The sequence below is a fragment of the Strigops habroptila genome, chromosome Z (genome assembly GCF_004027225.2).
Source record: "Strigops habroptila isolate Jane chromosome Z, bStrHab1.2.pri, whole genome shotgun sequence".
Taxonomy (NCBI): domain Eukaryota; kingdom Metazoa; phylum Chordata; class Aves; order Psittaciformes; family Psittacidae; genus Strigops; species Strigops habroptila.
Genome location: NC_044302.2, coordinates 74128153 through 74156134, shown reverse-complemented (window position 1 = coordinate 74156134; position 27982 = coordinate 74128153). Strand labels below are relative to the sequence as shown.

The window sequence follows — 27982 nt, the reverse complement described above, 5'->3', positions numbered from 1 at the left end:
TCTGTTTACTGCAAAAGCAAATACTGAAAAATACTTGAGAAATTCCTGCTCTGGCAGGAATTCCTATACTAGCAATTACATTATTCCAACCAGGATTTGATGCAAACTCAGACTTTTGTTCTGTAGCAGTCTCTGTGCTGAAATGCACATCCATTTTCCCTTCTTTTCACCACAAACCACTTTTGTTTGACTTCAGGAATTTTCATCACATAGATCAAACATTTTTAATAGATACCTCAGGTAAGGCTTGAAGAGGATTGCTCTGTCACCTTTTAATTGATTTTTAGGTTATATAGAAGAGGGAGCAAAGCTTCAAAATAAAGCTGCCTATAGTTTTAAGAAGCATGTAAGGAAGTATGCAGGGCCCATCCTCTGAATAAATGACTATTTGCAAAAGCAGGTTTAAAACTAACAAACAAACAAAAAAAACCCAAGCAAGTTCTTCTTACGTTGTCTTATTAACTTGACCCTGATCCATTTTCCTATCTTGAGGTTTCAGATATGTGTGGAAAAAGGTTGCTTTAAAGTTTTTACTTTCTTTCTATGTGGTCACTGTGACAACTCAGGTTCCCTGATATAAGTGGTTATCCTGCATAAAGGGGAAACACAGATCTTGGAAACTGCAAAATGACTTACATATATAGAGAGGTACTTCGCTGTATGCATTGCTGTGATCTTCAGAGGTTTTGGAAGTATATAATGAAGGGGAAGAGATGGAGGGAGCTGGGCTGCTTGAGTACAAAACAGAAGAATTATTCTAGAATTATTCACATGTCTGCTGAAACAGTATTCCAGATGCATGCATTGTCCCTAGTGCATGGGGAATTAGCTGAAATAAATACCCTGTATTCCACATCGATTGCTGGCAAGCACTAGGAATGAAATGGGCTGAATCAAGGTTGCCCAGAGAAGCTGTGGATGCCCAATCCCTGGCAGTGTTCAAGGCGAGGCTGGATGGGGCTTGGAGCAACCTGGTCTTGTGGAAGCTGACCCTGCCTATGGCAGGGGGGTGGAACTGGATGAGCTTTAAGGTCCCTTCTAACCCAGACCATTCTATGATTCTGTGCTGGAAGTGTTTTATTGTGAAAAGCGGACAGGCAGGTTGGTTGTCCAGAACAGCATTGTGTTGGTATTCGTATCAAAGTAAGTTTAGGGGCAAATGTATCACAGCAACTATAGGTGTTGCTGCATCTCACTTAGTCAGGAGTGTGGCTAGGTCTTAAGTTTGAGGAATGGAACTTGGTGTAACAGGAGAAGACTGTAATTAGACATGTGTGCACAGTTGTTCTGTCTTTGGTAACTGCATTTTCTCCCTGTTAAGAAAAAATTGCATTTTATGTTGTCTTCTAGCCTTTGAAGTTCTGAAAGTGTTTTGCTAGGCTGTGGCTGTGAATATTGGCTTGTGGTATTTCATTGTCCTCTGGTTCTGCCACTCAAAACTCAAAAGGCGAATGCTGCTTTCCTTGAAGAGAGGACTATATGCACAGGGAATATTGCCTTAGGTGTAAGTAGCCGTGGTGTGAGCTGTGGTGGTGGGTGTAGCTAGGAGCAAGCACGGTCTTCTCTTCACTCACCTGCCCTGTTTGTCCTTACAGTGGTGTGTTCATCGCAACCCACTCTGTGGGTGCACTACTTCTGCTAAAGGTCCTTGGTCTGGTGGAGGTGCATGGTGGTGCTGAGGTGTGTAGGAGAGGTGCCACTGTGCGGGAGTGGGTGGATGATTAGTGATGGGGTGCGGGTGGTGCCCTGGCAGCATCCTTGGAAGTGCTATGTGAATGGGTGCTGGGCTCAGAGGAGAGTAAGAGTGACACTAAGTTGTCAGTGGTGGGGAGGAAAACCCACTGTTGTGTTGGCTTTGAGCTGGCAGCGCTGTTGGTGTGTCTATAACATATGCACAGCTTAAGTCCAAATAAATTTCTTCTGCCCTAAAAAAATTTTGTTCTCTCAGGGCCTTAGGAAAAAAATCTTAATTGATGGTTTGGACATAATCTAAGCCTGGAGTGTCAGTGTGACTTTTCCATTCATATTGGTTCACGGATGAAAGAATGTGTGGCAAATACCCAGCATAATTATGCATGTTTCTAATGTTTCAGCTTGTATAATACCGCCCACCTTCCCAGAGAGGTCAGGTTACTGTTGCAGGCATTGCAGTTCAGTGATGTACGGTGTGCTAGAGAGAAATGGTGGACTAACAGCTCTGTAAGTTCAGCACTTTTTTTTAATGCTTTTTCATGAAATAGTGAAATCTGGTTTGTGTCACTGGGTAGGTTTTGGTGTCACAATGTAACAGGCTGTTTAAAATACATCTAAATGGGAGAGTACTTGTGGCTTGAGGTGGTGATTTGTTTTTGAATGGCAGTACTTAATGTCAAGGAATTATTACAGAGTGTGTGTGTGTATATGGAATACCTCTGTCGATATCTCTTTCTGGTGCACAGACTGTTTGCAAACTGCTGCAACAGCCCTGATAGTCCTGCACAAATCAGCAAGCTATGGCAGGACGACGATTAAGTGGTCGATTTTTCATCCGTGGTGACCCTGAGTACCCGCAGGCACACGGAGCCTTCACCCCAACATCATGAAGCAGGGTTGTATGGCTTGAGCTGGCTCTTTCATTTGCTTTTCCACTCGATCCTGTCCCTCCCCTGCCTTCTGCTGGCTGCCCTTTCAAAGGAGACCCTGCAGCTTTTCAGGTGGCGTCGGCTGAGGTCGCTTTGCTCTGTGGTGTTTTATGGACTGTGTGAGGTAGAGGGATTTCTGCAATTTCTTATTATTTTGGCTGTTCAGGGGAAACATATGTTGAAAATCACACAGTTCATGTGTGTGTTTTCCCCCAGTCTGCTTTAAGATATTAGGTTGTTGGTTTACGACCTTAATGTCCATGAGCTGGTGCTGCAAAATCCAGTGTTCAGTGTGTGTATATGTTTGTATCTTTTTCCCTTATGGATAGAGAGACAGAGCACTATGATTGTAGTAATGGTCTCCCTACTTATTTTTTGGCAGAAGCAACAGGAGTATTGCCATTTGTGTATGCCTTCTTTTGTGAAATTTCTAATCTGTGCCATTGCTGAATATGCTAGCTCATAACAGTTTCAGCAGAGAAAAGCATCTTGACCAGCAGTGTCATCCTTGTCCTCCCTTTGCTAGGATCAGCTACTCTTCTGCTTTGTTTGAGGGACACAGACAAATGTTTAGAGTGATAGGGATTGAAATGAAATTGGGGAAAGCTGTTCTCTTAAGAGCTAGCAGTGGGACTCTGGAGAATAATGTCATTTCTGCTGGAGGCCACATGCTTGTTTGCATAATTTTCCTGGTCACTGAATTCCTGGAAATGCTCGGTTTTGTTTACTACCCCTAGTCCAAAATGAATTGCTGTGTCTGTAACATAGTGTTCTTGAAGGTGTAAGGACATACAGTGGTTATTCTAGACTAGTTTGCTTCACAGGAGTTAAATTCAGAATTACTTTATTTTTAGCTTTTCTTGTTCAAGTCATTGATTCAGAACACCTGATGAGACAGCTGTCATCTTTCTTTTTCTCCCTGTGACTGTGTTTAGACTTTTGAGGATCCCTCTTGTAGCCTGCTGTAGTGAGCATACCACCCAATAGTACTGTGCAGCTTGGACTCATCACTTCATTGTGTTTTCAGAGCAATAGGCTGAAAATATGACAGGATTATTCTTGTTCAGTACCAGAAATTTCTCAGAGCTGTTACAGGAGTGTGTTGTGTGGTGGGCATTGAGGGTCCTTTCCAAACAGTGCTGGATTTTGGACGCTGGTGTATCATCCAAAAATCCTATCCCTTAGGAATGTAAGCTCTGGAATATCACTTAAGGATGTGGTGGTAAGATCTGTTTGAAAATCCCAAAGGTAGGTAGGCAACACGTGTGTGGAAAGCCTGAACTGCAAAGCCAGGTGACCTGGTCCAAGGTTTGCTGTGGTGCCAGAGAAGGACATGAGCCCCATTGTCTCTTTTTTTTCTTTTCTTTCCTTTCCCCCCACCCCCACCAACTTGAAGTCTTGGGATGTGGCCTGTGCCTAAGTGGGGGAGCTTCAGTTTCCAGGCCTAGCTATGGAGATGGATATGAGGGATATGGATTCCCTAAGAAGCAGGTTCTTGGCGTGGTTCTAGAGCAGATCAACTGCCTATTTCATTGTTTGCTATAGCTGTGTTACACTGTGAAGATATGTAGTGATGCTTGACAGCTAGGGAATGCTTTAATTTTCTGTGAGGATGGGGTGATAGCACAAAAAGGGAGCAGAGTTTTTATGAAGGTTTTTGTCACTTGAAATCTAGCAGTTAAGAATTTTTGGGGTCCATCAAGGTTACTAGTGTTTCTGAGCTGCTGTTTCTGGAGATAATGGCAATCAGCTCTGTATCTTTATCTTAATTTTGAAGATTAAGATTATTTAGTGCCTTTTAAAAGCTTTCTCTCCCTTCCTGTGCTTGTCCAGCTCAGATGGGACTAGAAGAGTAAGCAGATGGCTGTCATCACGAGCAGCCTTTGTCCACTGGCAGGTGAGGGGCCATCTGACCTAGGAACCAGGCAAACAAGATAGTGTTTTATGGTCCCTTTCAGTTTCATTCTCCACCTTCCCAGTTCCTATTCAGTGCAAGACAAAAGAATGACCTTCATGGCCTTTCCTAATCTCTGCTCCCCTTAAGGAAGCAAGCACAGTTTTATCATGTGTGCTGTTGCTTGTCAGAGGTGTTTCATGATACGGTAATGTGAACAAGAAAAGGATATAACTGGATAAGGGATGTAGTAGAGGATGTAACTGGTGTATTGAGACAAGTTAAATGAAGATGATCTGTGACTGAGGCTCTTCCTAGTTTTCCTTCTTTCCTGAACCACTGTTAGGTAACTTCACAGTAGTGCTTCAGTTGTGACACCCCCTTTTCCCTCCATTCCTTGTCTAAAATGAAATATCTCAACTAAACTGCCCTTGTCAAGCCCATCCTGCTTTAGAGTCCTAGGAAATACATAGTTTTTAACTCTGGGCTGTTTCGGTAGCTTAGTCTTGCAGACAGAGAATAAAGAATCCGATCTGTCTGCACAAGGGGTCATCTGAAAAAGAAGGGGGGAAAAAAAATCCCCACAAACAAAAGTTGGGTGTGCTAATGACATTACTCTTACTCTGGACATAAGTCTCATATAGGGGTGATGAAGTCCATAAGCAGTGACTTCCCTGCAGATGGCATAAAAAAAAAAAAGCACTCGATGAGCTCTAGCACTGTCAGTGACACTTCATCTGTGGCAGCAGCCTCAGTTGTTAGAGTGGGTATTTGCACCGTTTCTCTTCAGAAGTTTGCCCATTTCTGGTTAAAGCTGAGATTGCTGTCTGCCAGCTGAAGATCTCATAGCAGCAGTGGTTGTGTCTTGGCACTGTTTGTCTTACCAAGCAAGTTCTCCTTTCAGAAAGCCCATAGTGAACTCCCCAGTTGGTATAGGGAAGTACTGGAGGAGTGGGATGTATGTATCTGGCCTCTGAGAGTACAGTGAATGGTGAGTCAATCTCACCTCACTTGACAGCTAAAGGTGTTAAGATTCAGCACATCTGTTTGTGTGGCTTGCTGGGTTTTATATTTTGTCACAATCTGGGCTAGTTCTTGTTGTTTGGGGACTGAAGCATTTACCTGGATTGTCAATTCACGTTCAGCATTTGGGTCAAAAAAACCCCCAAGAAGGTTTGGAAGGAGACAGCCTTTTATTAGTCAGTGTCAACCTTGTATGTGCACCAGATGGTTATGAAAGTCGGACTGTTTTTTAAAGTGATCAGCTAGCAAATGTCTTTTATTACACCTTTCCATTTTTCATGAGCTGGCTTACTGTGGGTCTAATGGGAGAACTGCTACTTTAACAATTACTTATCAAATGCAGTTTAATTTCTCTTAATGATCATGCTTTTTACACTGGCGTAGGATTTGTATTGAGCCTTGCTGGACCTGGCAGATTTATTTGAGTACTTGTCTACTCTGATGAGAGCATGAAAGGCTCAGGGAGGATTTTCATGCTGCTTTTTTGATGTTATTTCTCCTGTCTCGATGCAGCGTGCTTTATACTAGACGAACAGTTGTCCCTGTGCCTTTTGCCACAAGAAACAGCCTACTTATTGAAACCGGTCACTGTTTTCTGACCACTGTAGTGCAAACCCTGGACCGAGGTGAAGTCCCTCTTTCCTGAGCTGCAACCTCTGCCTGTGCAAATGGACTGAAACGTGAGAAGCCAGTGTTGCTCCCTAGGTTCTAGCTGAGCTGGTGTATCCCATTTACCAGCAGTGTGAGTCCCCTTGCTGAGGTAACTCATGCATAAATTCATGGAGCTGTGCTTTGCAGAAGGTCTGCATTTCTGGAGAGAGGCCGTATGAACACTGTCTTGGTAATATCTCATCTTAGATGTGGACTGGTGGGGAGGCGGAAGAGGGGACTGGACAGGGGCTGTTCAGGCTCCGAAATTCTGTTCTGACTGCCACTGTAGAACACTTTTCCTCGACTTTGCCTTGTTTGTGCCACAAGGTTTGGCAGACCCTTTTCTGTCTTTCCATCCTGTAGTGTTGGGCAGGCTACGAGGCTACATTCTGCTGCAGGTTGGATTGCAAGTCAGATGTTTCCCTTCCCTCTCGCTGCTCAAAAACCACTTACTATTGGGTACTGCTGAGTACGTTATTCCTTATGGGATGTTTAACAAGTCACAAGAAGCTCAAAGTCCATTTGCAGTACGTGAGGAGCTAGTCTCTGTACCAAGAGGTAGCATCAGGTACAGCAGATAAGGTGTTCTGGCTTTACCCCAAGACTTGTTTTATCACCAGACTGTTGAAAGTTGCTTTGGCACCAGTTTAACTGTTTTAAATGAGCTAACAACCACACCATTATCTGCTGTTTAGAACCTACAAACTCGCGAACATTTACACTAGCACTACAGGGTCTCTCCTTGCTCTGTTTTGAGACCAGTTGGGAAATTAAAATGTGTGGTGAATTGCTGCAGGTGATTGGCAGACAATGACCGTTATCATTACAGGTAGCTTCTCTGAGATGCTGTCCTGGACTTTTTCTGCCTGGGTCAAGGAGATTGTTCATAGATACACCTTCTTGTATTCCTCCTCCTAGCAGCCAAGGATCCTCAGTAACACCAGTTGATTAATTTCCTGTTTGTTAAGAATTAGTGCAATGTACAGCTCGGTGTTGTCTGCTGTAGGTCACAGATTCAAATAAAAGCTGTATGACAGATTCTGAGAGGAAACACCCCTCCACGGGAGGTTCTTCTTTGGTGTAAGACTCTTCTTTCATGTGAAAGAGACTGCTTGGGAGTGGGGGTGGGATGTGTGACCAAATGGCATGATGCATTGGCATAGGGAGATTCCCGAGGCAGCAGAGTACTCATGTTGCTGTGGCACCCTGCCCGGATTAATTAGTGTCTCTGCAGGGTTAATTAGCATGGTGCTTTGTGCCATGCAGACATAGTTTTAGTGTATTTCCTTTAGCGATTATGAGAATTTATGCCGGTGAAGTGTACCAAGATTGATTATTGCTTTTGATTACGTAGAGGCATTCTGTCCAAAAATTTAGAACATATTCACCAGGAAATAGGGTCTTTTGCACCTTCACATTCAAATTTATTTTGAAATAGTGTCTCCTTCCCAGCAAGAATGTAACAACCCTTCTGGTGCTACGCAGGGCACCTTTAACTGACTTTGAATTGTTTGACGCAACATCTGAGGCATATCACAGTAAGTTATCCAGGCATGTCCTTGCAATTGAGGGGGCTGGTGTTTTTCCAGACCAGCATAAATTCCTCTTTAGATAAGTGAATCTGGCTGCTGGAGGGAGGTGCATGTGTTGGAGGAGTGTGTGGGAGGAGGTGTTGAATAATATTAAAATGGAAAAGGAGAGAAGATGGAATACATGTGTTAGCTGCCCATGGAGAACTTGTCAAGCTGGAGTACGCTGTGATGTAGACTTCTCATGAAAAATTGGTGAAACCATGTCTTTGGGAATTCAAGAAATACCTGTTGCATAGCAAGCTTTATATAAATGTAAAATGTTATCAAGGTTAAAAGCTTCCTATAAAAATTACAACTTTATCAGCAAAAGTGCTCCCTTGTGCTCCCTTTGTATATTCAGTATCTCTGCTTAACTGTTTGACCATGTTTGTTTTCATTTCTGCTTTTCTTCACTTCTACTTAGCACTCAATTATGCTGATCACAAAGTCAGTTTTCTGACTGGGAATGAATTTAGATTGCTATTTGCAAGGCAGTTCAGAAGAACAATTACTTTTTGATATGAGACATAAATCCATTTTATACAGATTCAAATTTTACTTAGTGTTACACATATTTTTTTGACACCCCGTTATATCAGAATGTTTTCTAATGTTTGGTGTTTTTACTAATACCTGCTAGGTGTGGTTTGTTCTCTCCTTAAGGGAAAAAATGGGTGTGCAGCATAATGTTTTTTGTTTTGGTTGGGCTTAGATGAGTAGGAGTCAGTTGATTGCGTATGCATGTATGCTGTGATTTGTTTGGGGTAAAAAGCAAAACTGAAGCATTCTTTCAGTCTGGCATGAAAACCAGTAAGGTATGTGATAAATCTTGGCTCCCAAAGGATTTCTGACTTCAGTTCTCTTTGACAAAGCAGAGCAATTACACAGAGTTGTCACTAGTCATCTTGGAGTTCAAGTGTGTCCTAGTCCTGGCTTTTGGTGTAGCACCATTACTGTCCTTTCAAACTGATCTGGATCAGGTGTGAGCATAAACACTCTTCAGCTGGATTACACAGAGTACCTGGTACAGAGTTTATGGTAGCTATGGGACAGTGTGCAAAAGATGGAATCTGTTGGAGCAGATTTAACCGATGAGAAATACCTGAACAATCTTGACACCATGTCACGGGGTCACGACGTGCTGGGTGTGGTAGTAGGAGTTTCAAAGTCATTTTTTGTGTCCTTGAACAGTTGCCCAGGGTGTGTGACTGTCAGCTGCACACCTTGAACATGAAGGCTGAAGTTGTGAAATATTCAGAATTGTTGAACGAAACTATTGTAAGGCTTATACAGAAGTGTAAAGCAGGATGTTATACAGAAACACGAAGATTGTGGTGCTTCCTATTAGCTGTGATTATTTAGCTCCAAGAATATAATGCTTTCTATCATCTGAAGTTTCTTAATGCATTATAGTTTTTAGTATTATATAAACAGAGATCCTTGTAATTATCTTGGAATGCACCCCCATTGAAATGTAAGGAAAGCATTTTTAGGGTGTTGTGAATAGGTTACATGCAGTACAAACAAGTTCATGTTTTACATAAATAGCTGAAAGTATAACTAAAGGTATTGGGGAAGTGTTGGAGGGGTGGGGAGAAGAAATTGATTCCCATTTCCTTAGAGTACCTTAAAAGCCCTGAATACTGTTTTAAAACTCGCCTAAACTTGGGGCTTTGGGGATTTCTGTTTTTGTAACAGATGTTGCATTTATGGTTTATCTTTCTACAGTCTACGATCTCTCACTTAATTCCCCTGTCCCTTCTACCACAGAAAGACCTTTGTGGTTTCCCTTCAAATGCTACTTGTTATTTTAGTTTATGAAGACAATTAACCCTTAGGAGGCTGGCTTAGCGATTTGTAAACGGTGTAGGATTAGACCAATATGTAATATATGTAGGGACATTGGTCTGTGACATGCTTTCAGTGGTACTTTGTTTATTAATTTATAATAAAACCTCTTTCATTCTTACGTGGTATGATTCTCTTGTACTCCGTTAAGCCCACTTGTAGTTTTACAAACTGGGGCAACAATAGCCTTTTATCTTCATACTAAAGCTTTAGAGAAGTACTTAATTAAAACCTAGAGATAAGAAGTGTCTTTTTCCTGAGGATAATCTTCAAAACTCTCTTGAGTAACCATGCTAGATATAGATAAATTGTTCTGCTGTCCCATCCCTCCATAGCTGTCAAATGTCATAGCAGCTGTCAAAGGTGATAGCATTGTTGTGCAACTTTTCAACATCAGCACAGCCTCAGGGTGCAGCTGGCTTGGACTGTACCTTTGAGTGGTTGTGAGGCAGGATGCCTCAGTGCAAGGAGTGGTGTCTTTGTATGAGTGTGTCCATGGTCTTGGGAAATTTGATCATTTGGGGATTAAACATGCCAGTTAGTTGGAACTGAAAAACAAGAGTCCGATAGTGGCAGAACATCTTTGCTGAGTTGCTGTGGAGCAAAAGAGCTGTCTTATGAGCTGTGTAGGTGCAGGCATGAACTTTGCTGCAGTTGGAATGCCTTTACTCAGGGTTGAGAGTAAGTATGAGTCCTTGCAAAGTGAGAATTTCTAAAGAAGCCTATTCAGGGAAACGAGACAAAGCAGTCTGTAGATGTCTCTTCTGCAGTCTATAAAGTACTTCAATGTGTCTTTAAGGTACACCAACATTCTGGCTTATATAATGCTACTACATGGCTCACATGGTCTTCTGCAGTATTTCCCAGTGCAAACTAGTACCAGGCTACCTTTCCTTAAACATTCACTGTTGTGTTTCTGCATCTGGCATGGCTGGTGTATCCTGAAATGCCTGGAGCTTTGTTTTGGTGCATTCACGTGGACTGTTGTTTGAACAAAGAGGATTGAAATTGGGAAGGCAGTGCAGGGTGACATAGCTATTGCAAGACACATGCTTCCTTTCCAGGGGGGCTGTAACCAAAATATTGCTTGTGCATTTCACACTGGAAGCAAAAAATTACTTAGCCTTTCGTATTCATAATTGTTGGTAATTTCATTATTGTTTAGCATGGCTTTACCAGGCATCACCGGTTTTAAGCATGTGATATATTGCTCAACATGTACGATGACTAATTGGTGCTTTTCATTTCTCTTCTTTAGGATGACTCTCAGGTTCCTGAATGTGCTGTCAAATGCCGAAGCATTGAATTAGCTGAATCCTCTGCATTATTGCTGATGTTTAAAAAGGCCTAAAAGAAAGTAGACAACTGGTGCTTCTGTTACGATGTTTTAAGGTAACATGTGACTTCTTTTTCTGGGGTCAGAGGGAAGAAGATAGATAGACATGATCCTAGGCACTGTCCCAGACCCACTTCTTGCTTTGTAATAAACCTGTTGTGGCTCAACCCTGGCTATCGGCTAAGCACTGCACAGCCACTCTCTCACTCCCTCTGTGTCAGGAGAGGGGAAAGAATCGGAAACAGTAAAAGTGGGAAAACCCATGGATTGAGGTAAAGACAGTTAAAGCAAAAAGTAAAGTAAAGCAAAAGCCACACATAGAAGCAAAGCAAAACAAGGAATTCATTCACTCCTTCCCATCGGCAGGCTCGTGTTCAGCCATCTCCAGGAAAGTAGGGCTCCATCATGCATAACAGTTACTTCGCAAGTCAAACATCATCACTGCAAATGCTCTCCCCATCCTTCTTCCCCCTGCCATGTCATCTGGAATACCCCTTAGGTCAGCTGGGGTCTGCTGTCCTGGCTGTGTCCCCTCTAACTTCCCATGCACCCCCAGCCTACTCGCTGGTGGGTGGGGTGAGAGGCAGAAAAGGCCTTGACTCTGTGTAAGTGCTGATTAGCGTAACTAAAACATCCCTGTATGACCAACATGGTTTTCAGCACAATTACAAAACATAGCCCCATACTAGCTACTATGAAAAAAATAAACTCTATCCTAGCCAAGACGAGCAGAAAACCATACTAACATGAAGTCTGAAGACTGGACCCAACTATCACTATTTGTTAGCTATGAGTAAATTCACTGACATCAGTAAGGTAAAAATTGATGCAATGAAGAAATGATTTGGTTTCTTTTCCCAAATCATGAATTGTACGCTCTTAAGTGCTTCCATTAGAATTCCTTAGTCCTTCATCTATGTATTGGTAACGTTTTAGTAGTAAAAAGATGTAGCCTTCAGTCCCTATGGAATCTCAGGCTGAAACAAATTTTTCACTGGGAAAAGTATGGGCAAGAAGCTAAACACAACTGTAGCTAGAAAAGTGACCCTTCTGCTTTGACTAGAGCTGCTGCTGCTGTCTTTCATCAATAAATTACCCATATTTTGAACCTGTCTTTTGGTTTCATAGCTGCATTGTCAGCTGCACTGTAGTGCTGTTGCTGCTTTTTCTCAGCAGCACAGTAGACCAGACACAGAGTAGACCAATGGAGAGTATGATTGTGCAATGTCCAGTGCACAGCATGGTCTTCTCTTGCTGGTCATTTCAGTGACCAAGGAATGGATGGAAGCACCCCACCAGGAAATGGCTATGCAGAAATCTTGCTGTGCAAAGACACAAATCAGGTTAAGAGCAACACCAAGGGGAGGGCCTGAATTAAATCTGCAATAAAAGAAATACAGATGGGTAATTCCCTCAAGTTTGACAGCTGCTGTTCAAAGTGGCAGCCGACTCTTATTTTATTTACTTTTGGTGACTGTCACTGCCTACCTTATTATGTGCACACTAGTGTGCTGCAAGTTCAAATGAGAGATGAGACACACCTAAAACTGAACTCATTTCTTGAAGAACAAAGACTTAGTCTCTTGGCCATTCCAATGATGGACAGCTCACTGCAGATTAACTATTGTCTCATGCTGCTTTCGCTGCTTTAATCAGAGTGAAACCAAGCAGTGGGGGACAGCCTGTTTGGCTTCGGAGCATGGAGTAAATCGTACAGGTGTGTCTCTGAGTTGCTGACAGCTGTTGGGACAGGTAGAGGGTTACTGAATCTAGTGATCCAAAATATGCACAGCTGTTTTCCCAAACTGCAAAACTCAGTAAGCATGGAACAGCAGATCTCCTGCCTTTCTTCATGACTCTCCAAACTTGCCATTTAGATGAGGCGTGTGCATGTGTGTACGTGCATGCACCCAGGCTCCGCTGACTCTCCCTTTGGCTCTCTTGCGCAAAAGTCAGTTGAGAGAGGGGGAAAGGGTGCTGCAATGTACCTGTGGCAAGCTGCTGTGAGCAGAAAGCCTCCCTGCACTTCCACTCATGCCAGCACGTTTCAAATCAGCCCTGGGCTTTTGTATGTAGAGCAGTGCCTGTCCCTCCTTGCAGGATGCTGTTCTTCACTTGGGTGTACCAGGGCTTTGGGTCTTCTGGAGCTTTTTTCACTGGGAAAAGCATTCATAGGTTAATTTTGTCTTTCTGGTGGCAAAGAATTGCTTTGTACAGGAGTTGGCGGAAAGTTCAGGCTTGGGCCCTGAGGCAGGGCTGTAGCTGGCAGCGGGGAGAAATGCTCAGAAAAGGCTAAGTAAGGAAACTTATTACTGTGACTAGGCTTGTCCCAGTTCGCATGTGACTGTGTGCCACAGCCGTGTCCTGGCCGTGGAAGTGTGCATCCTCAGCCAAGGATGGGCTTCTAAGCAAAGGAAATGTGGATATATGCATGGAGGACTCTCAGGTTGCCCTTGCAGGTCTCCAGGACTGGCTGCCTGGTGCACTGCGGCAGGTATCGGTAAACTAGTTTAGTCCTAGCCTGGTTGTCTAGCAGGGTGCACGGGTGGCCAGCAAGGTATGGGGTGGGAGAAGAGGAGAGGGGGCTCTAAGGAAACGTGTGCAGATAGAGGGGAAGAGTGTGACTGGAGAAAGGCTGGAAAACCCAGATCAGACTTTTATCTGCTGTCAGGAAGCCAAAGCGGCAATGATTGCAGACTGCCTGGCAGTCAGAAAGCACAAGAACACAGTGTACAGTCGCTAAGAAATGGACCATGAAGGCACTTCCTGTGTCAGCACTCGTCACAAGGCTGTGCCTACGGAGAGTAGCAGGATGAAGAGATGGGCTTCTTGGAGTCTCTGAATTTAAGTACCCTCATGTTACATACATACATATTTTCTTTGCATATCCTTATACAAAGTACATGGCAAGCTGCCCCGCTGCCCATTTGAGTAGTGCTGGGCTGTGACTCTGTGTTAGAGAGGACAGGAAAGTACAGGCATTAATGGCACTATAGAGCAGTACTCAAATAAAACGTTGGTATGGTAGTGCTACTAATTTATCAAGTCTTTGGAGAAGTGGGCTCTATTTCTCTTCATAAAATGCAGTGTTTGAAGATCATCTGTACCCATGATTGCATGTAACACAACCACATTTTGCTGTTCTCAAGGCTGTACAAATTTTGCATTTGTACAGGTGACTGCTGCTTTGAAATATTAATGTAACCACCTCAGAGCTTTTTGCCTGTGAGTTACAAAGGTAGCATCCCACCGAAGTGACATGCTCCATGGAGAAAGCCCGAGAGCATTCTGTGTGTCTCTGATCTTCACTGATCCCTGTGCAGGTGATTAAAGCAGTGCGCTTTTAATTGGGTCACAGAATTTGGCAATGTAAGGTGAGCTATGGACTTGCTAAAATTAATTTCCACTTATAAAGCCACGGTTGCTTCAGTGGGATTTTCTGTGCTTTCTCAAGGATGTGTCCCGTAGCCTTGATTTAGCCAGGGATTTTACTGCAATATCATCAGACTTCAAAACAGCAGTTTCACTTTTCACAGCAGAAACTCAATCTGTTAAATGGAAAAATACAGCAACCAACCTCCTGAAGAAAACCTTACACTTCTGGCAGATTAAAACACAAATGCTCGGTGATTGCTTTCTACAGCTGAGTCTTAAGCTTAGCCTTCTAGATTTCCGCTTATCTTGAAAATCTTAAAAAAGATTTTATAAAAACTATGACTAGACATCAGTACAAGTTCATCTGGTACAAGTGATCTTCTACCCACAGGATGGAGCAGACGTTCTGCTTTCACAAGGGTGAAGCAGCTTCACTGAAGGCTGGGGAGTAGTTGTCCTGGCACAGCAATGTAGTGAGAAGATTTAGTCACGTCTGGCTCTTCACTTTCCGAATTTTCTGGGATTGCTGGAGTTATACCAGTTATACACTGATTAGTTGGCTTCAGAGGTCCATGAGATACTTGCATCTGCAAAGGGGATCTGATTTTTGAGAAAACATGCTATTGTAAATTAAGTTAAACTTTGCTATACAGTAGTATAGACCTTAAACAGGAAATTAAAGGTGTCCATAAATCCACATATCACTGATCAGAGTTTATTTTTCCTCTCTACTGCACAACAAAACCAGTCACGTTTGGTTTTATTTTGCCAGATACTTCCACTTGACCAACTCGGAACAGATGTGGCGTAAGTCCTGCCTCTTGCATCGTTCCTGCTCTTAGTTGTGGTTGGTCTTAAATATACCACAAGCCATCAAGCTTCCAAACCATGCTACATCCTCCACCTTCCCACATTGTATAAAAGTGTTTTTTCCAAGCAGGGACATCATCTTGTCATGCCAGTTACAGAGACACGGAGGGTCCTGCCTGGGGGGATGATGCCTTGGTTATAAAAAGGCTGTCACAAACCTCATACTTGCCGGTGTTTTCTAGAGGGAAGCTGGGCAGTGTGACTGTAAAAGAAACAGCAGTAGAAGTCTGCAGCATAACCCAAACCCACCTCCTGGTGGTGCTGCCATCCATGTTGTGGCTGGTTTCACCTGACTGCACGCCTGAAACCAAGCTGTGGAGGACCTGGGTGGCACATTGGCCACTGCCAGAGCAGATCCTGGCTAAGACTGTTGGATGCACAGTCCTGGCATCTGCATGCTTTTGCTTCTGGTGGCCATCTCATGCGCTACAAGTTCCTTGATGCCTTCATGTGTTTAAGACATTCAAGTGCTGGGACTGCTGTGGCAGGACGAGTGGGACTGACCAAAAGCAACCAAGTTGTGCAATACCATCTCTTGGTTAATTTGGCTTGGGGGAAGGGATTCCACCTCTCACTTGTTTGCTGGTGCCATAAATGTTGCTGAGGCAATTTCATTATGATAACTAGTTCTTTATGTTGATGAAAGCTTTACGTGTGCTTTTTCTGATTTATATGGCTTGTGAAAGATTAAAAAATAAGTCTATTAATCTTTGGAGCTACCTAAATGTAAACAAAACCCATCAAAACTATCTTTGATTTTTAGCTCTCTTGTTGTTAGAACCTGACCTGTTCAGCATCTCTCAAGATTTTCAGAGACTGACAGTCAATTTCTTGTATAGAAGACAAATTCTTTTGCTTTATATTTTAATCTTAATAAATTCAGGAGTTTGAGTTGTTGCGTGTATATGTTTCTTTTATCCTTTTGCTATTTTTCTACATGTAAGGCACAAGAGTAACTCATCTCTCCTTCTGCTACTTTTACTTTTTCAAAGGAGATGCTTTGTCCCCTAGGAACTGTGGTCAGCATGCTAATAAAACTCACTTTATGCATTTAAAATGCTTATTCAAAGTGGCCTGGCTGGCTTACAGTAACTGTGTGGGTGGACTGTCCTTGAATTTTGTAGACTTAATTTAGTACTACACAATACCCAGTGATGGAAAACAGCTATAAATTGTCTGTGCGCAGCCATGCATTAGTGATAAAGGGTAGAATAAGCTCTACAATTTCTTTATTTGATGTTGTTAGTGCAACAGCTGGCTGATTTGTTAAGACTTTTTCCACCTATTGGCAGTAAAATATCTCTTCATTTTGAGCTCTGAATTTCCTCCTGAATTTTGATTTATGTGGGGGTGAAAACTTCCTTTTTCTCCAGTGCTGCGGGAGAAACCCAATGAAAATGTTTCCACCGAATAGAAACAAGCTTCATTTCTGGGAGACCTAACCCAACAGTAAGTTTGACTGTATGCAGAAGACAGGGTTTTTTTCAGTTGTCACAAATATTTAAAAGTGGAAAATAGAGCATAAAGTGCCATAGTACATTTAGGGAAAGAAATAAATCTTTTAATATACATGATTTGGCACATGCTTAGAGAAAATGCTTTACAGTGAGTTAGGCGTGCTTTGTAATTTCAGTGTTCCTTCAAAGTTTATGAAAAAATCTCAACAGTCTTAAATCTGTCATGGTTTTTTTTCCTGTTAACACTTATGATGAGTAAAGAGTCTACTGAATATAATTTGCATATAAAACTGTGCTGTAAACTAAACAGTTCTTTCCCTGTAGTTGAACAAAGGTACAGTGAACTGCTCACAACACAGGAAATAAATAAATAAGTGTAAAAAAAAAAAAAAAAAAGCTTATCAACAAAACTATCAAAAACTTAGTCTTCCCAACAAATGCCCATCATTGAAACTTCTTTCTGAGCAATAGTTTCTGGAATGGTAGCTTCCCACAGGTTCTTATTCTGATATGACAGAAGGAACATATAAATTGTGGCAAGCAAGTATTGTATTTCATTATGGAATTGTTTACTTCCCTCTTGTATGTGTGTGCAACATATCCTTTGGTAGAAGTGTTCAAGACCTCTACAGATTTTTATTTTTTTATGTGTAAAAAGCATTAAGATAGTGAAAAAGTATGAGTATAGTTGATCTTCACAAGCTATACTGACACTTATAACAGTTTCCTCTATTCCATGGAGAATTGCCGTGTATTAGTTTAGCTTTCCGTATATTTACAGTCTTTTAAAGTAAGAAGCCTTTAAGTAATGAAGTAATTAAACTGGTTGTGTAGTTTTAATCAGGAGGCAGAAAAAAACTGAGAAAAGACATGATTGACAGAGGCTTGCTGGAGATTTACTTTGAGAATAACTCATTCTTCAAAACTTTTTCATTTTCTGATGGAAATTGTGGGGTAAATCAAATCAGTGGCTGTGAATGATTAAAATGTTCAAGTTATGAATTCTTACTGACTTTGTAAATCTCTAACTCTTTCACTGCTAATATAAAATCATTTATCTTAAAGGGGTCTTAGGGCTGTGAGGATTTAAATGAAAGATTCAACTTCTCAAAGAAGACTATTTTGATATTCAAGATCATGAATTTTGTGGCTTGCTTGATGCATAGAACATTGTTGTGGAAGGAGAATGGGAGATTTTCCATAAATCATCTGATAGGTCTGCAGTAATGTGCTTGACTGATCAAAGAGGCAAATTTTCCAGTCTTTTAAACGTTTATGCAATTCAGACTTAATATGGGCAACTAGACATTCTGTGCTGGTTGAAGAGGTTACCTTTGATCTTACAGAAAATACAAACAATTGGACATTGACATGGCTGTGATTTTGTTTTTGCAGCAAGTGTGCAGCTGTTTGTGTTTTCATACAGAAGAATTGACTTCAGCCATATTACTATAATTCTGGCTTTGTCACAACCTTTTTCTTTTCACACTGCTTTGGAGTATGAGTGTGGGGGTGTAATTTTTTTTCTGAGACAAGTATACTGTTGTGAAATGCAGTTTTGGAAATTCCTTGTTCTTGGTGTTTAAAAAAAATCATCTTTCACTGGCATTGATACTGGCTACTGTAATAAGAAACTGTAAGAAAAGGGAGCATCACAATGTACACTGGGGATGGATTCTCCTTCAATGTATCTGTGTAATCTCCACAGGCAGTGCATGAATGAAGTTACCTTGACCTCTTAATTTATGCCCCTGGAAATCAATCAAAAGTAGTCTGACAAACAAAAAAGAGCTTTAATGCCATTTGACATTTCTTAATTTCTTCATACTAACAAAATGTGCGTTAGTCCTGAAAGGTAAGTGACTTTCAGAAAGTTACCTAGATTAGAAATCTGCTGTGCAAATGCCATGAGGGCTGCTTGCTACCATCCCAAATTCTTTACCCTTGGGAAAACAATTATGGAGGAGGCCTTGAGAGTGGGATGGTTGCGGTGGTAAGAGATCAGCTTCACATGACTGATCTCTGCAGGCCATGCTCAAAATAGAGGGACACCTGCAGCAAAATCTTTTTGCTATGTCCTGTAAGTAGGGTTTTTAAAAATAAGAGGAAAAGAAATAGAACAAAATTAGTGTTTGATTATAATCCCAAACAGCCAGTGCAGGTATTGCATGATGCAGAAGGACCTGAAAGTAGTTGATTTAGAAATAAATAAATAAATAAATATTCATTTAAAAAATTATGTTTTCCCAAGGGAAAACACAGAGAGACTTTTCCTAGCAGTTAGTATAAATGCAAAGTGGTAGGGAAGCAGTGAGGTAGGTGGGCTTGGCTTGTGAACAAAAGTTACCTGAAAATGTTCCATTACTTTTAAGGTGGTATTTCTTGTTCCTTTTCAAATGTGTCATAATATGATTTATTTTTTTCTTCCAGTGTGGGAATTAAGGTGTGTGTTGGGGACATTCTTCAATTATTTTTGAAAGGTACTGCCTAAAATATTCTATTTTTGAAAGCATTGGGCAAGAGGGTAAAACAAGTGTGGTTGCATCCATCCCTACTCAGGGGCAGCACCAAGTGCTTTGTCTCTGACAAGTTGCGGCATGCAGTATTATAAGGGCAAGAAAACTCCTGTTCTTTCTGTTCTCTCTTTTCTTGGTAAAAAAAGACGTATAAAACTTGTTGGGGTGAGACAGACTTCAGCAGCCTCTTCCAGATTTGATCAGTGATGTGAAAAATATCTTGGTTGTAACACAGATGCCTCACGGTCCCATTACCTCTGTGGGCTAGCTTGCAGGACACGTTCATCCTGTGCATCACACGGACATCATCACGGACAAAACCGTTTTTCTTCTCCTTTTTGATGTTGCACTATGCTGCCCTCCACTAATTTGAAAGAGAAGGGGAGAATAATGAATTACATGCTGATTTTACCAAATTACCGTGATAACAATGCTGTTATCTGCTCTGAGGGGTTCTGTAGTGGCAGAAATTGATTCTTAATGAGACCATATAATGGATTCACTAGATACCAAGCCCAAGCTAACTTTCTGCTGTAAAAGTAATGAATTTTCTGCAAAACTTGCTTTAAGTAGAGCTAGGTCCTTGCCTAATGTCTGTAACCATGATACCTAATCATGTTTTGTCCTTCTAGAGGCCTCTATTGATTATCTTTCCAAAGTGAAGCCGGTGAGTTCTATTTTGCAGAGCACAGAGCACTTTTTAACCCTTCTTCTCCTAACAGCCATTTTGGCTGGCAGCTCTCATTCAGTTTCTGTGGAATGTGGTGTGCCAAGGCACATTACCCATTTGCTGTGTATAGCACATATAGCACATGTAACAGGTGCTTTCCTGTTCTTCTCCTCTTCCCCCTTTCTTCCTCCTGTGCATGCTGCTCTTAAAGAGCTGCTCAGGAATGGCAGCACAGATTTTCCCAGTATGCCTCAATGCAAACATGGCTAAACTGTGTGTGGTATAAACAAACATGGTTAGAAATGGCCAAAGAATTGCTTGGTAGGTAGAAACTGAGCTATGTTGTTTGAGAAAATGATTGAGCCTCTGACTAATTACAAAATAATTGAATAAGCAGTTATGCATGCCTCACTGCAAGCTTTAAATATGTGAAACATGATCTGGGTTTTAGTGCTGAAGTTTGCTTTGAAATGGAAAATGGAGTAAGTAAGGTTTGACTCCAGCATGATCCTAAGCTGTTCTTGAAGATTGCTCACCCTTCCTCCTTCTAGCTTAACTCAGGATATTCTTGTGTACCGAGAATACTGTGCTATAAAAATGTGGAATTTTGCTTATATTGTTTTGTTTGTATTTTACTTTGTGCTAGACAAATCTGAAAGCTTTCTGGAGTGTGCCTATAGGAAAGAGCATACTGGCAGGTGAAATTAAAATACAGAATAGGCTGGAGAACTGCATTTTAAGGGGACATCATGAATGATAGGGATTAATGTGTCTTATACTTAACGAATTCTTTCTCCCCCTCTTCTCTTCCTTCCACCCCCTCTCCCCCCAGTATTTTTGAGTTAAGTACAACTTTTAAGGAGTCACCACCTTGAAACAGAGCCTGTCGTTTACTTTGGGACAAATTCACAGAATCATATAGTGATTAGCGTTGGAAGGGACCTTAAAGATCCACCCACCCGCCACAGGCAGGGACACCTTCCACTAGAGCAGGTTGCTCCAAGCCCTGTCCAACTTGGTCTTGAACACTGCCAGGGATGTGGAACATCCACAGCTTCTCTGGGTAGCCTGTGCCGGTGTCTCACTACCCTCATTGTAAAGAACTTCTTCCTAATATCCCCTATCTAAATCTCTCCTTTTTCAGTTTAAAGCCATTCCTCCTTGTCCTGTCACCACATACCCTTGTAAAAAGTCCCTCCTCAGATGTTTTGTAAGCCCTCTTTAGGTACTGGAAGCTGCTCTAAGGTCTCCCCAGAGCCTTTTCTTCTCCAGGCTTAACAAGCCCATCTCTTTCAGCTTGTCCTCATAGGAGAGATGCTCCATCCCCCTGATCATCTTCATGGCCTGCTCTGGACTCACTTGATGAGGTCCACATCCCTCTTGTGTTAGGGCTCCAGAGCCGAAATCACAAGTGACTTCAGCAGGTTTTGTTCCACCTTTCTCTGCTTTCTTTGCCTTGGTTTCAAGTGTTTTGGCATGTTTTCCTCCCTTGGTTCCATACAGCAGCAGCTGATGAGGGACTTCAGCCTCCTTCAGTAGAGATGCATCACCAATGATGCTACTTTCCCTGATGAAGAAGGATGGAAGGGAAAGATGCACGCTGTCGCTTCCCAGTGGTCAGTATGAAGGTTCAGATTCTAACAGTGTCACTGTGAGAAAGATCTAGGCACAGGCAGTTACGAGCTGTTACAGCTCATTGTTACAGCTCATTTTACCTCGTCAGTCCTCAGGGTAAAAGGAAAATTTGTCATTGACTTTGCTGAAAGGCTAATAGCTACTGTGCTTGAAATATTCCTCAAAACCAACAAAGTTAATTATCTGACAGGTAAATGGGAAATGTTGCATTTTTTATTTTTCTGAATTGATTTTTAAACTTCAGAATAACTTTAAAAGAGTCAATGGAAAATCCATTTTCAGAGTTGCTGGGATATGTCCATGATTCCCAAAGGTTAATAGTTCCTGTGCCAAATTCAAAAGAGTGGCAAGACATCTCATTTTAAATCTGTCTTCAGCAGAGGATGGATTATTGCTTATTCTGGCCAAACTAAAAACTGTAGGAAAGAAAGAAAGTGTTTTTTGCCAGGTTACCCCTCATTTGTGAGTAATGCTACTTGTTTCTCTGTCACATCACTTAGGTTAACTCCTCTCTTTGTTTTGCTCCGAATTCTATACGATAAAAGTAAGTACCAACTTCCCTCTGCTTTAAAAGGAGGGGGGGAAAAAAGGTGTATTTCAGCAGGATTCATGATGTTTTAAGGAGAAGTAGAGAAGCCAGGAGACTGCCTTTCAAATTCAGTAATTGATGGGATTTCTATTCAGGGAGGAGTTTTGCTTGTTTAGTGTAACTTTGCAGCAGAAATATGCATCTCATTATTTTATGTGTCTATGTTTATTTAACTTTTGGCTGTGCGTTTTAAGGTGCCTGTAAAATTCCTTTTAGTTGTGGCTGAGATCAGACTAAGCAGGTAAGCATAGGTTTAAATGTATAATAGTGTGGCTTGGCTGAGTTTGGTTATGGTCTTGGCTTTTAATTGAAAAGGCATAGAAAGAATCAGTAATTTATTTAAACTGAAATCTATTTTTGGACAGCGCAAACATTTTCTTTATGTTAAAAAGAAAGGGCAGTTACTGAGGCGTTGTGTCCTTTGCTAGGTATCAGAAACAATTTCTGAGGTATCAGTGGTCACTGAGTAATTGTTTGAACTCTGGTAGAAATAGGTTTTCTCTTCAGATACCTAGGGGAAAAAATGTGCTCAGAAGTTCAAGTAATTTTAAAGGCAAGGGAGTCTTACAAACACAGGAGAGCTTGGGGATGTGCGTGAGCAATGAACTGTGGTCTGAAGGAGTTGAGAAAGGAAAAAGAACTTTCTTCTGCCAGTTAACTCTTCAGCCTTGAGCACCTTTTCTGTTTCAGATTTGCCCTTCAGAAACCTGCTTAACTCATGCTATCTCAGCATTAGTTGTGGTGCTAACCTGCCTGCACAGTGTTTTTTCTGAACATGTAAAATGACTTAAGTATTAATTATATAAAGATTTGTGCATGTGCTTTAGAGATGGGTAATTGTTTTTCAAGATTGCTAATGCATTGAGCAACAAAAGCTCTAAAGGCCAGATTTTGAAAGGATTATCATAAGCATTATTTCAGCTGTAAAGAGCTTCAGAGGTTGACTTTCATGCTTCCTCTTGTGTAGGTGAGTAAGGGTTGCCTCATACAGTACTACTAAATCTATTCTTGGGTAGGGTGCTTCTGAAAAGGCTCTCTGAGAGTCATGGTACAGATAATTTATCTAAGTCATATACAAGCTGATGAAGCAGTTGTTATCCAGAGAACTCTGCACTATGAACCTTTGTCTCCAGATACGTGTACCCTTCATATAGGAGTAATGAATATGCAGGCAGGACGACATAAAAAGACAGCAAGAGAAGATGGGTGTGAAGGAAGGATATGGAGGAGATAACAGGACTTCAGAGAAGACAGCAAGCCACAATACTGTTCTACTTGTGAAGGCTTTTTTGGTGCGGGAAAAGAATTATGATGGTATATGCATCATAGTGGAAAACCAGTTGTCTGGGAAGCTTGGGAATAGTTTTCTATTTTTCCTTAAAGGACTTGAACACACTGAATGTCTCAGCAGTAACTAGCTTGTAATGCAACTGAGAAGAAGGATATGGAGATCTGAAAGTTAAACTCTATGTAGCAATTTAATCTCAGTAAATGTGAAATAGGTCATAGTCCATTAATCTCCCATTCCACTGATTTTGGGGGAAAAAGCAAAGTCAAAAGTAGTTCCCAGTGATGCGGCATCCCTCTGTGCCTAGGGGGTGACTTCCCCACTTTCTCTGGTAAAGGTTCATTTAATGGGGTTTTTCCCTGCCCCTTGCTCTGTGGAACAATTTTCAGACAAAGCAGGAGAAACAGATTTATTTGTATTCAGGAGGTGTGCAGTTCACCATAAGTTAGGGGGGGGGAAGAGAAAAAGCATAGTGAAAGGGAGATGACAGTGTCTTTTGTATGAGTTACTAGCAGTGAGGAAGATACCTCCTCAGGTGTGAAGTGGCTGTCTCTGATCAGGCCAGGGAGGAGTTGAAAAAAGAAGGAAGTGTTTAAAATTACTAAAGCGATTTGGTTTATCGCTAGTTTGTAAATCCCAAATGCAAGTTATGAGAGTTTCTTTGTTATAATGATGTGGTTTAAAATAGTTTATAGTAGGGGATGTGTTGATACCCAGTTTATCTGTACAGCATACAGCTGTTTGTGTCTTTGTAAACCTCAATAAATACAATGGTGGTACTGGAGGACTGGATAATTTTAGGAAAGCAAAAAGCTCAGTTGAGAACAGCAGAACTTTGCAGCAGATTTTACTTGTTGCTTTGCTGTAGATGGCTCCTGCCTCATTGTGAGAGAATTTAGGTTTTAAAAAAAGGGCAGAGGGGGAGAAGTAAAAGATTTTCTATGTTATCTCTGCCTTCCTTTTTTCTGCTGAATGCTTTGGGAAGGCCTTCTGATTCAATAATTGTATCTTATCATTAATATTGCTGCAGCATGATATTTTACCAGTGTTGCTTGTAGAGCAGCGAGAAGTGGTGGCTGTAAAGTGGATTAACAAGTAAGTTAAAGGAGCTGTCAATCACAGAGCTATATTAGTACACCGTATCACAAACAGGTGCAGGAAAGCAATAGAGGCAGATTTTAAGCAATCACCTTGGTCCCGTGTGGAGTCTTCCCCGCACAGCTTCGTGCTGAGTGTTGACTTGAGCGCCTTCAGCCATGTGTGCTGCAAAGATACATGATCTCAGAGGTCAGCCTTGGTTATGAGCTCTTCCAAGGGCAGCAGGGTGAGTGACCTTGGATGACAGTACTTTTGTAGATGGCCAGTGATTCATGATTCTTGCAAGGCTGTTTCTGTTCTCACACTTATTAATGAGGCCTAACAGTTGTATATCCTACCCTACTGACAACCCCATAGTTACTGAGGTTATAAAACACACATCTTTCTTTAGCAGTGGATTTAAAAACTTGAATGGCCTTGCTTTCCCTGTAAATGTTTAGCATATGTCTGAGTTGTGTTTTTGGACTGAGTAGGTATTGCTGTTATTGAGCGTAGAATTTTGGTGCATTGCATTGCAGTGTAGATTTGGAAGGTGCTGATTGAGGTGGGGGCGCACAGGAAGAGCAGAATACTAGAAAAAAGTAGGAAAAAAGAGAGAAAACAGGCTTGTATGTGAATTTTGCATACATCAGGCTGGTGGTTCTTCAGCTGGAGAAGTTTCCCAGTTGGGGTCAAAGCTGGGCAGTTGTGCCCTGGAGAGACAAGGAGGGCAGGAAGAAATGCACATTCAGAAATGCTAATTCAACATGCTAATGTTTGGAGCACTGCTAATTCAGTGTGCTGCTCAGCAGAAAACTAACCTGACAAAAGAAACATTTCTACTGTGTTAGTGAAATTGAGTAAGATGCTGAGGGAGAACCTGGGTAAGGACTAGGACAGAACTGCATGGCAATGGTAATTTGTCTGAATTGTTCTCTATTTTGACATTCACTTTTTTGTTCTTCACACAGAGGAGCTCAGGGGAATGCTGCATGCTGGGTTTCAGAGTGCTGTTGCAAAAGTCAGTTTAATTCTTAGGCAGTGGAGAGTGAAATGTAAAATTATTCAGCTTTGTTTTAGGAGGCAGTAGTCGTTCATGCTTCACTCCCTAAACACTGACTCTTAGAGAGAAGACCTTCAAGCATGTCCAGGATCATACGTTCATTCTTCTGTTCACTTCTTGTAACCAATAAACACTGTTTTCATCTGATTACTGTTAATCTTGGGTACCTGTGACCTTCTTTCCTCCTGTGTGATCAGGTAAAATTAGAAACCCTGCAGAGGGTTTTCAGCCATTTCCGTCTGGGGATGCTAGTAGCTATTAATATGCACTAAGTCTGATTGCTTTCCCTTTTCTCTTGGGAAGCAAGGGATTATTTTGTTCTTGACTCTAACACTCGGTGCATATGAAAATGTGCATGTTTAGAAAGAAAATCAACTTTGCCAGCAAACTGTTGGTATTCTTTTGTAGCTTGAAATCTGTGAGTCTGTTTTCCAAAGTGGTGAATTGTTGTGGAGTTCGCGAGATTCTGAGATTACAGTTCCCAAAGTCATGAACCCTGTGACAGCTCTTAAGGAGCAAAGGGTTTTTCCTCTCTCTCTGCTGTATAAAAGTTATCTCAAGGCTAGGGCTTGTGCTCGCGGTGCATATAGCAGGCAGTGTCCATTAGGTGGCTCTCGGTTACGGTACATACACTTTACGTGCAGCCTAACTTGGAAAGGCGTTAGCTGTGTTCGTGTCCTGCCACACAGAACAAATCGAGAGGCCATAAATACAGCCTTTCTCAAAAGCTGGCAGCTTTTGGTATGCTGAACAGCTCTGCAAATACTGTCCTGTCTCTGTTTGCTTCTGTTGTTTGTAAACTGTTCTCTATGACAGGCTCTACAAGTGAGATAAGATGGAGATAGCATTACTGTCAGTTACAAGGCACTGGAAAACAATTATACTGTTGTTTCATTAAGAAAAATGCTCTTCTCATAAGAAACCGACAAGGTAATATAAAGCATTAATGGAGGTCATGACTCCTCCCTAAGTGAAGTAAGGCTGATGCAAAATTCAAGCTTTCTTGCTTACTCTTTAAATTAATCTGGTACAGAAATGAGGAAGCCTTGTTCAAAGCAGCAGTTGATCCTCACGCCTTTGGATGTGCAGACGTGTTGGAGCAACCACTGAGTGGGCTAATCTGTCCCCTTCTGTTCCTTGGGCAAGTAATCCTGGAGAATAATGGTTACAGTTGAAATACGTGGTAACTACCACATGCATGGTTACGTGCTTCATCTGTGATGGTTAGGCTGACTTTCAGATGCTGTCCTCCTTGTAGAGCAAACACCGCTGGCCACAATGCTGTGGGTACTGCCACAGGTGCTGCGCTGAAGGTTTGTGGGAGAGGGGAATAAGATCAAGCCTGTGTGTGATAGTCCCTGGCTCTCTGAGGCTGCGGCAATACAGCACAGCCACAGGCTTTGTTTCTACATCTTAGAGATCCCTCCATAGATTGAATATCTGTGCAAGCCCATGGGGAAGCCTTGGACTTGCCTTGACCGTACTTTGCCAGCAGGACAAACAAACCTTTTTGGGGGTCAGTAGAGGGAGGAAGGGCACAAGTTTCCTGTTGGTTCCTTACTGTCATCTTGAGAGCGGGTACGAGGAGGAGCAGGTGGGAGATCTGGCCAGCAAGAGGGGCACCCTGTTTGTGCCTCTCAGATTTAATTTGGGTTAAACCCTCCCCAGAGAGTGCAACTCCATGACCTTCACTTGTGCCAGTGCACCAGCCTGCCTGCCTGCATGTGAGCTGGGTTGGAGGACTAAACGGGAATAAAACCACCACTACAGGAAAAAACCCCATCATTTTCTAGCTGTTAATATGTCTGATCAGCTTTGGTAAGGCAGCCAGGCAGAGTGGTGGGGCTGTAAAGACCTCTCCTTTCCGGTGGTGAGACTGGCTCTGAGGCGTGTTGCAGGACTCCTGGTTTAAGGAGTGCTGCTGGCTGTCTGCAAGGGACTCATTGCTGTCTGCTCTGCTCTCCTGCTTGGTCCATGCAGCAGAGATTGTGGTTTCCCGGGCAACTCACATGCCTGTGCACATGCTTCTTGAAGGAAGAAGTCTCAGAGGAAGCAGGGATTTTTTTCCAATTCAGCCATTTGTATCAAGTGTCTTTCTGAAGGAAAGTAGGGATGCTGGCTTGGGTTTATGCAAGGGAGGAGATAAGCTTTAGAGAAACTGAGATCCTGAGAATCGTGTATTGGTGGCAAAGTAGAGACAAACTACAAGGAGTAGTCTTGTTTACTGGGGGCTTCATGGCTTACTAAGAGATGCTATGCAGATAAATGTAACCTGTGTTTTTACTTCTGGAAACATATAAATTTTACCAGATCTGGTACACATGATTCCCCATGTGTCTTCTGTGACAGTACATACACATGGGCATTCCGTGTAGCACTGCCAAAACGGTTTAATTTCTGAAAGGCATTTTGTGTACTCTGTGCCTATTTGATACTCTACATAGGATATATGAAAGTATAATAAGACTTAGCTGCACAGCTTCAGTCATTTCAGGCTA

General features: G+C 41.9%; 1 protein-coding gene across 1 annotated transcript in view; it reads left to right on the top strand.

Moving 5' to 3' along the window:
- Window positions 1-27982, top strand: part of LOC115600916 (KN motif and ankyrin repeat domain-containing protein 1-like) — a 107983-nt gene that overhangs the window by 21753 nt on the left and 58248 nt on the right. The window contains exon 2 of the mRNA XM_030470376.1: window positions 10867-11000. The gene's annotated coding sequence lies outside the window, so the exon portion shown is untranslated. The remainder of the gene's footprint in view (window positions 1-10866; window positions 11001-27982) is intronic.